The sequence below is a fragment of the Triticum aestivum genome, chromosome 2A (assembly GCF_018294505.1).
Source record: "Triticum aestivum cultivar Chinese Spring chromosome 2A, IWGSC CS RefSeq v2.1, whole genome shotgun sequence".
NCBI lineage: Eukaryota > Viridiplantae > Streptophyta > Magnoliopsida > Poales > Poaceae > Triticum > Triticum aestivum.
This window is the reverse complement of record NC_057797.1, coordinates 779,641,546-779,649,863: the sequence shown is the minus strand read 5'-3', so window position 1 is coordinate 779,649,863 and position 8,318 is coordinate 779,641,546. Positions and strand designations below refer to the sequence as shown.

At 44.6% G+C, this 8,318-nt stretch overlaps 2 long non-coding RNA genes across 5 annotated transcripts; both read left to right on the top strand.

Annotated features, from left to right (window-relative positions):
- Window positions 1–1,478: 1,478 nt before the first annotated feature.
- On the top strand, window positions 1,479–3,333 carry LOC123186719 (uncharacterized). Of its 2 annotated transcripts, XR_006493697.1 has the most exons (4): window positions 1,479–1,666; window positions 2,110–2,356; window positions 2,577–2,695; window positions 3,036–3,333. It is a non-coding gene; the product is annotated as an uncharacterized lncRNA (long non-coding RNA). The 2 variants fall into 2 exon arrangements; XR_006493698.1 differs by lacking the exon at window positions 2,110–2,356.
- LOC123186717 (uncharacterized) lies at window positions 3,331–6,597 on the top strand. 3 transcript variants are annotated; one of them, XR_006493695.1, is made up of 5 exons: window positions 3,331–3,364; window positions 3,504–3,996; window positions 5,676–6,046; window positions 6,122–6,186; window positions 6,285–6,597. It is a non-coding gene; the product is annotated as an uncharacterized lncRNA (long non-coding RNA). The 3 variants fall into 3 exon arrangements; XR_006493694.1 differs by lacking the exon at window positions 3,331–3,364 and having other exon boundaries at window positions 3,372–3,996; XR_006493696.1 differs by lacking the exon at window positions 3,331–3,364 and having other exon boundaries at window positions 3,372–3,996; window positions 6,276–6,597.
- The last annotated feature ends 1,721 nt before the right edge of the window (window positions 6,598–8,318 follow it).

The following is an 8,318-nucleotide window of genomic DNA, read 5'->3' as shown; positions in this document are numbered from 1 at the left end:
GCCGCCCATCCTGTCCCGGGCTGAGGCACAGACCGCCATCGCTGTTGCCGGCCGCGGTCCAGCCTGAGGCCACCGCCCGTCCTGCCCTGGGTCGAGGCAGAGGCCGCCGTTGCCGGCCGCGGTCGAGCCCGAGGCTGCCGCCCGTCTTGCCCCTGGTCGAGGCTGAGGTCGCCGTCGCCGGTCGCGGTCAAGCCTGATGCCACCGTCCATCCCGCTCCCGGAGAAGGCAGAGGCCTCGCCGGCGCGAGTGCTTGACCATGCCTAATTGAAGGAAGAGAGAGAGAAGGAGGGCAAAGTTGGCCGACGGCATGGCCTAGAGGCGTCGACGTGCTGCTGCGGTGGTGGGTGGTCGGCCGGTGGCAGGGCATCACTGGAATCCGGATCGATGGATCCATGTCAGGTTGTAGCAGAGGAGGGTGCGGCGAGCGTGGGGTGGCCGGGCGAGCGTAGCAGCCGGCGGTGCAGGCTCTGCAAGAGGCGGGCAGGAGATGCCGTGCCCGGCGTTGACCGTCTGGTCTCGGTGGCGGCCATGGCGTGGCGTAGATCGGCCGTGCCTGCGTGGGCGGGTGGCGTCGTCGAGGCCGGAGGGGAGAGGGGAAGGGAACTGGCGGCAGGGCTGCTCGGCGGAAGGGGCTTCCCGGTGGTGACGGGGCTGTCCGGGGAGGCTGTGCGTGCCGGCGACCATGGTTAAGCCGAGATAGAAGAAAAGGAGGAGGAATAAGAAAGAGGAAAAGGAGGTAAAAATATATGGGTGGCTGACAGGTGCGGCCACCTTCCACCTCAGCATATTATCCACATAGGCAAATCAGCCTGACATGTGGGGCCAACCTGTCAGTTTCGCTGTTAGACTCGGCTCAAGTCTGGATCAGTGCGATTTGTTACTCACTTGCCACAGAAGTGGTGGTTTTTTGTGATTTTTGGCAAAAACGGTAGTTTTGAAGTACCCTTGCCACAAATGTGGTGGTTTTCAGCAATTTACTCCCTCTCCCGCACCGCCAGCCCCTTCTCTCTCCTCGTCCCAGCTGTCTCTCTCCTCCCCCGCGCAAGCCAGCCCCAGACCTGGAGGAAGAGGAGAGATGCGGGATCTGGAGGATGAAGATGAGATCCAGGCGTCCCGGCGGTGGCTCGACCGATGCATCACTTATTTTAGAGCGCTATCCATGGATTTGTTGTCTTGTTTGCTTCTGGTCTTGTGTGCTCTAAAAAAGACAACCTGAAATTATGCTTGTGTTTTGCAGGTTCAGGACCAGTCCATGTCCGAGACGACGTTTGGGAGTGATTTCATTGGATCTTTTGCAATGTTTCCTCAAAAGGATGAACCTAGAGGTACCAGAATATTGTTGGAGTTAAACCCGGCGTCCGTGTCCGGTACGTATATTGTATCCGAGTTCTACTCAAGCTTGTAACCGTAGCTAGCTTGTAGTCCTAGGCGCTACTATATATGTACGTGGAAACCCCTTGTAATTGTACGGATCAGATTTGAGGGAATAAAGAAACGGGCACGATACGTGCCCGTAGCAATCAAAAAGCTTTCTCGCGTGCGTGTGTGCTCTGCGTATTCTTGCCGGCCGCAAGAGTCGATCAGCTAGATCGTGTGCTAGCTTTGTGCAGGGACGTAACGTGAAGGATCTATCTACTTCAAGTCTGATTAGCTTCGTACGCTGTGGTGAGTCTCGGCATAAGTGAACCTCGTCAAGACTACAATTGTCGGAGTGGGATCCCATCGTCAGCGTTGTGTTGCTTCATCGTCGTTCGTCGTCGGTCGTCGCCGTCACCGGAAGTACTCGGTGTTGGTACTGGGCCAACAAATATTACTATTCAATCTCTTCTCATTTTTCTGCAAGAGTAGATACAGTCTACTGTGTTTGATATGCTAACTGGTTTTGAGGGAGACAAAAAATATGTGTTGCCTCCTGGGAATCTCATTGTTCAGTTTTCTTAGCTTCTTACTAATTCTTGATTCTAGGATCCAGTAGACTAGGTGATCATTGTTTATATATGCCCAAACCAATGCATGCTGCTGTAATATATGTGCTTCAGAATCTGGCAGAGCACCTCTTGCTGTTTACATATGCAAATAGTAATTCTTGTTACTCACCCGAGGTATAGTTGTGAAAATCCTGACCTGAAGGTGGAGATTGCTGATGTGGAATGGCGGCGGAGGTCACCATAGAGACCATAAGCAGACTAGCACCCAGCGCCCAGCAGTAGCAATCCAACATAAATGCACAAAACAAGCACGAGCAGACACACGCAGCAGCAAAGCACGGGGAATAGAGGTGGATAGCCATCCTGAAATGGCTCTTTTTGGTACCCGTGGCGTGGGGAGCGCCGGTCAGCCCGGCGGACCTTTGATGTAAGCACGACGCTGGATCAGACACACGCACGGTCATTGGGGTGCACGCTGGATCGGCGGCCCGCGGCTGTATACAAGCAACCGGCATGCCGTGGTCGTTTGGCCTATCCATCAGCATTATATCTCCTTCATCAATTGTTGTTCTCATATTTCCTTTTATGAAGGCTAGGAACTAGGATGGAATAAACAGATGTCTTAATTGTTGCTTTTCTTAATGCAGATATGGAAGATCTAAAACCCTCTGTAAGATTTTGGTTCTGCAGAAGCCAATGATCTGGCACGCTGGGACCTAACTTCTGGAGTGAACGACTGCGGGAAGCAAAATACAATATTGATGAGGTTCTTTCTTTACAGAAGTATATTAGAATTATTGATGAAATTAGCTCCTGGCCATTGCATCATTGCATACTTGTTGGAATTTGATTTGCTCATTAATCGTAGATTTAAACTTTTTAGGTCTGATTCGGAAAATTATTTGCATTCCTCATCTATCATAGATATATTGATATATTGCTCTCCTTCAAGGCATTGTTGGCTAAGATGTTATTATATATACGCGACATGTTATTGGTTGAATATGATTCATACTTTACAAACTCCTTAAAACTAGAGTAGGATCCAATGAACAGATGGTGAAAAATAAACTGAACACTTGCTTTGATTTGTTCAAATTTTACAGAAACAGTTATAACACACTTCTCTTTGCAAGCTGGATACGAAGAGAAATATGTTAAATAGACGGAAGAAAAAAAAAGGTAAGCGTTGGCAAGTCTGTGTTGGATGCAGTGTATTGCCACGCCAAATCCACACTGGTTGAGGAGGTGGCTCTGCAACTTGCAGTCCGGCGTGACGAGGTCTTCATCACAATTAGCTCGAGATGATGCAAGCGTTCCTCATGTCCGCCCAGGACGAGAGATACGATGCGCTGATGTAGTTTTGTAACCAATCATGTCTTTACACAGGCTTGCTAACCTCATGGTCTGCTATCATGTAGTTTACTATTTTTAGGTAAACTTTCAGAGAAAACACAGAGTCTAATTTTAAGGCGATTGTGTCTTATTGGTCTAAGTAGATGGCGGAAGCACATAGCTTCCTCTCTCTGTCTCCCTTTGATTTTGTGCTTATGCTCTACTGTCCATTTGTGCAGTTGCTTTGTGAGCTATGGCTACTACTTGTGCTGCTAGATGTGTGTGTTGGTTCTGCTGCTGCTGGTTGCTTGTGTTGCTGTTATGTGTTATACTGCTACTACCTGCTGCTGGTTGCTTCTTTATTTGGTTAATTGTGACACCGAAAAGCCTTTGTGAAAAGCAAAAATTGAAGATAAGGCCATGAGATGATGAGATGACCTTCATTTTCAATTTTTTATTCAATAATTGATGAAGGATATGTCATTTATTCAGTTGCTAACATTTTTTCTATGGTGTATGTACCTGTCGTTCATTGCATTTGAGGGAGAGGACAACAAGAGTAAGAGAGCCTTGGGATGCGAAGGCAGTAGCACGCAGCGCCATGTCAAGCGCACTGACCTCGGCGACAAGAGACCAGTACACTTAACAAGAGTAAGAGAGCCTTGGGACAACACTGGACGAGGGCGTCGACTAAAGGAGCGCGAAGACGTCTTCCTCCAAAATCTTGCCGAGGTGCTCCTTTCTTTTGCCTCTTCTCTTTTCTCCGTACTTTGTATTGGCAGTATTTGCCCTACATTAGTAGAAAATGGAGCTTTAGCGCCGGTTCGTAAGGGCCTTTAGTGCCGGTTCCCATAACCGGCACTAAAGGGTGGTCACTAAAGCCCCCCCCTTTAGTACCGGTTCGACACGAACCGGCGCTAAAGTGCCACCATGTGGCGTGAGCTCGCGCCCTGGTACCAATCGGTAATAAGGTTTTTTTTTTGAAAATTTTAGAATTTTTTTTTTCAATTTTTCTGAATTATTTGATGATTTAGTCTCTAATCACCTCTCTTAATTGCTCAAGTGGTTGATCACTCATTCCAAATCATCTAACTTCCGGACCGGTCACCCATCCCTCTCACTACTCTAGCCCGAGCACGCTTAACTTTCGGGTTCTATTCTCCTTCGTTTTCGAGTCTGCACTTGTTGTTTTCCTGACAATAGTAAGATGTCAATCCTATTAACCCTCAGGAGTTTAGCTTGACCATGAAGTCACACATTTCACCGTTTGAGTTTAAACTACTATTCTAAAAAATAGTAATTATTTAGTAACACTAATATTTTTTGAATAAGTTTGATCATAGTTTGACCACAGTTTGACCATAGTTTGACCAGATTTGACCAAAATTCAAAAAATTGAAATAATTGTTAGGAACAATAATATTCTTGAATAATTATGTAGTAACATTAATACTTCTTGAATAAGTAGTTTGACCAGATTTAACCAATTTTTTTTAAAAAAAACTAAAATTTGACCATATCTTTTTTTCCTTTTGGAATTTGAGGATTCTAAAAAATTCCAAACAGGCCGTAGGCGGTCTCCATCGGATGCGGAATTTCGTGCTGAATTTTTTGATATATTATACGTTTTTTTCAACATCGTATGCAAAAGTTATAGCCGTTTTACATTTTCCCTACATTTTTTGCAAAACATGTCCAAATTGTAGTTTTTAAATTTTTCCTAACTAGTAGATGTAGTAATATAACTACCTCTCGAAGGATTTTATTTTTTGAAGTTTTTATCATTTTCTTTTGATTTTTTCAGAACTGAAATGGCGACACGCGCGGGGGGGGGGGGGGTAGAGTTTGAAAATTGCCCTATAGTGCCGGTTTGTGTCACAAACCGGTACTATAGGTCAGACCCCTTTAGTACCGGTTCATGGCACGAACCGGTACTAAAGGTCGTAGTACCGGTTCGTGCGACGAACCAGTACTAAAGGTGATCGTGGGGCCCCGGCCTGACGCCAGCCTGCCACCACCCCTTTAGTACCGGTACGTGCCACGAACCGGTACTAAAGGTTCAACACGAACCGGCATTAATGCAAATCCGTTCGAACCGGCACTAATGGTACCATTAGTACCGGGCCAAAATCAAACCGGCACTAATGTGCTTCACGTTTGACCCTTTTTCTACTAGTGCTATCCTGTCTGATCATGTGTTCATGAGCTAATTTGTTCTTATGGTGGTTCCAATTTTATTTCTATCTCGCAAGATTTTGTTGCAATGACGCAATGCTGACTATTTTTGTTTTTGGAATTTGTCAATGAAATTCTGCTCGATCAGGTAAACCTTTTGTTTGGATTGTCGGCCGCCTTGTCTGTATTTGTAGATACTGATTTTGTTGTTTGCTTAATGGCTCATTATTTCACAGGGTTCTTAAATATATGTTCACCAATTCAGATGAACCGCTTCTTTTATGTGCATACTGGATATTGTCATATATGTAGAAGGTTATACAATATATCAAAGCAAAACAAAACAGAGAGGAGGCTGGGGCTCGGGCAAGGGAGGCTGCGCTCCACCTCTGCATACACGGATGGATGGATGATGAGCGCAGATTCAGGCGCTGCAGCTCACCTCAGAGATGCATGGCCTAAAGAGGCAAATCATGCGTTATTTTTCTTTGCCTTCTGCTTCCTCCGGCACTCTGATTTTGATTGACTAATATATGGGCTTTCTAAAATGTGTATCTGCAAATCTGGGAAAGAAGAGAAGGGAAGAAGGGGAATCTAGCGAACAAAGGTGATTTCTCGCTCTTGTGAACATGGTCATGTATTTTGATGACATGATTTGTGTTGATGTTCTGCGTATAATCAGGAAATAAGATATCAGGACAAGGCTAGGAGAGAAGTATGGTGAAAAGCATTTTTTGCTTTGTTAATGTAAGCTTGCTTATTTGGTTGTGCTTGATATGTTGCCAACCTTTGTCCTTGTCTCCTCCATGCACCCGTCGTGTTCTAACCTATATTAGGTTGTACAGGCAGTGGGAGCGCCATTGAAGACCATGGGCGCAGCTTGGTCGAGCTACAATGAGCGCATCTGATTCCAACACATCAAGGTGAGCTTCACACATAGTTCCCTCTTCTATCTATTTCAGGCAATGAGGGATCAGTAGACGCCTAATCTTGTTGTGGCCTCCTCTCATAAGAACTTCTACATCATTGTATGAAAAATAGCTTTTCTTTGTCCATGTTATTATCTAGGGATGCCAACACAGAGATGTTATTGATGCATGTGAGCTGCTTTAACTGATTGTATCTTAGAAATACCCCACAATTTTGAAAACCATGTAAATGAGTTACTTGAGGGATGTAAGATCCCTTATCAAATTCTATCATTTGGATCTAACTCTTATTCCTTAAAACGCTTGCAGGGTTGCAATGGATATTCACAGAACTCCATATCATATAGTTTGGGCATATCATATACATTCCCTTCATAGTTCATGCAGTTTTAGGCTTTTAGCAGTATGAAAAGTCATAGATAATGTAATGGTGACATTTGGGATTATATAAGTGTTAGTTGTCAGTCTCTGCCCCCATGCATTTGAATGTTGCCTTGGTGACGATCCTTAGGCTTGTCAAAAGTTGTGAATCGATAGGCATTGACAAAAAAGGATCTAAGCTCTATGTTCTGAAAAACAGGTAGAGCAGCAGCTATAGCACCCCTAGAGAGATTGCGTTGACTGATTCTCATCGTATATATAACTCAACTGTTTAAAGTATTCTATATACACTCAAATCGTGCTCATAATTTTTAAAAGTATTCTATATACACTGAAATTGAGCTCATAATTTTTTTATCATGTACCTTTTCTGCTAAAGATCATTACACTTCTCTTTGGTACATCAATGTTACTTCCAAAGCAAAGTCCCTCCTAGAGGACAGTTTCTTTTGTCAGAAGGGTGAGTGTGTTGTATATTTTATTGTCCACTAAATCAACTACTTCTGGTTACATATTGTGACAAAATTAAGTAGGCATAGGCTTCTTCATTGATTCTTATACCGAAACTGAATTTGTATTGTGTTAATACATTATAGTCATCCTTGAAGGACTTGTGTTTTATTGCCATGCATGCCTAATGATTGCTTGCTGAAGCATTGGTCCTAATTTACCACGGGTTTCGCTGGCGTTGTGTTTTCTTTTTGTATATGGTTGCTGCAGTGGAGTCTGCGTAGAAGGTCTGTGTCAGGGTATACATGGGCGTCACCACCAGCCAGCTCGGCGAGCTCGCCGCCGAGACCGCCGCCGCGCTCACCGCCTCCCAGCCTGACTATGCCTCCGTACGTTCCCTCTTTCGATCTGTCTCTCCTCTTCCGGTCCGTTCCGTTCCCCCCTCACGGCGCCCGTGTTTGTGTCTCCTGGCCTGACGTATGTGCGTGTGTGATTCTTCTGCAGCTCGCGGCGAGGATTGCTGTGTCCAACCTGCCGCCAAGTGGAAATAGTCTGTCTGGCGCTCGTAAAGTCATAAATAGAGAGCATTCTGGTAGAAAGGTATAGGAAAGAATATGTAAACTTCTGTCATTTTCTTTGGTCATTGGAAAATAAATGCTGATATGAGCTGATACATTGCTAAATTACATGATACAAACTCACTTCTCTTTTTTGATTTTTGGTTTACTTCATTTTGCTGCAATGGCTCTCCTAGGAATGTTCTTCCATGCTTTGATGTGCACAATCCAGAAAGTGCATGCATCCAGAAACCAAATAGGATTTTTTTTGTGTGTGTTATCTTCTCATAAATCTTGTGCTCGTCCAATAAGAATAAGGTTTGGTGGTATTGCTTTTGTCTGTCACCCGGTAGATTTCAGACTTCAAGCTAGGTGCAGTTAATTCAGGTTATATGTGCAAATCCTTGGTGTGACATGATTGGTAATTGACCATGAATACGTTGCAATCTGATATGTCTAATTCTTGATTTATGTGGTACCATAGTCTAAAAATTGGTCCTAAAGATACATGATGTTTTTGTACAAAGTTGAGATAGTTATTTTGGAAAGGAGGAACTATTAG